This window comes from Dendropsophus ebraccatus, chromosome 9, assembly GCF_027789765.1.
Source record: "Dendropsophus ebraccatus isolate aDenEbr1 chromosome 9, aDenEbr1.pat, whole genome shotgun sequence".
NCBI classification, from domain to species: domain Eukaryota; kingdom Metazoa; phylum Chordata; class Amphibia; order Anura; family Hylidae; genus Dendropsophus; species Dendropsophus ebraccatus.
In genome coordinates, this window is record NC_091462.1 from 2811317 (window position 1) to 2813248 (window position 1932).

At 42.6% G+C, this 1932-nt stretch overlaps 1 pseudogene; it reads left to right on the forward strand.

Annotated features, from left to right (window-relative positions):
* The first annotated feature begins 1570 nt into the window (after positions 1-1570).
* LOC138802261 (U2 spliceosomal RNA) lies at positions 1571-1724 on the forward strand (annotated as a pseudogene).
* The last annotated feature ends 208 nt before the right edge of the window (positions 1725-1932 follow it).

Consider the following 1932-nt stretch of genomic DNA (forward strand, 5'->3'; position numbering starts at 1 on the left):
TATTATAGTAGTTATATCCCTGTATATAGGAGCAGTATTATAGTAGTTATATTCCTGTATATAGGAGCAGTATTATAGTAGTTATATCCCTGTATATAGGGGGCAGTATTATAGTAGTTATATCCCTGTATATAGGAGCAGTATTATAGTAGTTATATCCCTGTATATAGGAGCAGTAGTATAGCAGTTATATTCCTGTATATAGGAGCAGTATTATAGTAGTATATTCCTGTATATAGGAGCAGTATTATAGTAGTTATATCCCTGTATATAGGAGCAGTATTATAGTAGTTATATTCCTGTATATAGGAGCAGTATTATAGTAGTTATATCCCTGTATATAGGGGGCAGTATTATAGTAGTTATATCCCTGTATATAGGAGCAGTAGTATAGTAGTTACATTCCTGTATATAGGAGCAGTATTATAGTAGTTATATCCCTGTATATAGGAGCAGTATTATAGTAGTTATATTCCTGTATATAGGAGCAGTATTATAGTAGTTATATTCCTGTATATAGGAGCAGTATTATAGTAGTTATATCCCTGTATATAGGAGCAGTATTATAGTAGTTATATCCCTGTATATAGGAGCAGTATTATAGTAGTTATGTGGAAAAGGAGAAATATGCAGTCGCACTCACCCTTGGACTTTCAGCTTAGCGGCTTTATTGCAATTCACAGAGCTCGGGGAGGGAGAGGGTTCAGGTGTGTACGCGTCCTGGTCGCGTACACACCTGAACCCTCTCCCTCCCCGAGCTCTGTGAATTGCAATAAAGCCGCTAAGCTGAAAGTCCAAGGGTGAGTGCGACTGCATATTTCTCCTTTTCCACTTCAGTACCTCTTTGCTCTGTAGTGTGCACCCCCTTTCAGCAGCCTCATTCACAGTTGCAGCTCGGTCCTAAGGACTGGTCCTTGGCTTCCATCCATAATAGTGCACAGTCCGGGAGCGGTGCAGGCTTCTACACCTCACTACCTAAAAATTATAGTAGTTATATTCCTGTATATAGGGAGCAGTATTATAGTAGTTATATCCCTGTATATAGGAGCAGTATTATAGTAGTATATTCCTGTATATAGGGGCAGTATTATAGTAGTTATATTCCTGTATATAGGAGCAGTATTATAGTAGTTATATTCCTGTATCTTTGTGATTATGTGAAAAGGCCGGAGTGCGGAGAACAATGTGTCGTCTTATTTCTCCTTACTGTTGCAAAGAGAAGACAGAACACATGAGGCGCGAGGTTTCCCGGGGGCTCTTTGAAGATTCTCATTGCATCAATTTGTATTTGATGTGTGAAGTGAGAAGCAGTGACATTTCCCCCTAAAATTTACTGCCTGTTATTGTTGCCTATCCAGACTCCGGGGCCAAACACCTGTGACTGCTGGAAATCCATCTCCGGGCCCACATGTGCAGCGGGCCGCTTTCAGCCTGAACCATCGGCCTCTCCCAACAATCTGCCGGAGATCAAGGCCCTAACAGGGGAGGGGGCTGTGCTCATGTAAAGGGGGTGTATACTTCTGCAATCATTACCCCAGGGCATCTAAATTAAAAAATAAAGGGGTATTATACAGCTTCTCGGCCTACGATCAAGTGTAGTATCTGTTACGTCCCCTATTTGGGGACCATATATTAAATGGATTTTTAGAACAGGGAGATGGAGGGAGAGCTGGCTGTGTCCTCTCCAGGCACCGACCACTGCTTCCAGGTTCAGTGCACCAACATAAAATAAAGGGGTATTCCAGATTAAATCACTCTGATTAGTGTCAGATGGTGGGGTGGGGGGTGGGGGTCTGACCCTCTATTAACTCAAGATGGGGACCTGAGTGTTTGTCTTGGGCATGTGCATCGCTGCACCGTGGCACTTATGCCAATGTCTTCCTATGTGGCAGAAGGGACTTGTGGTGTCCTCAGAGGTCAGGGCTCAGGGGC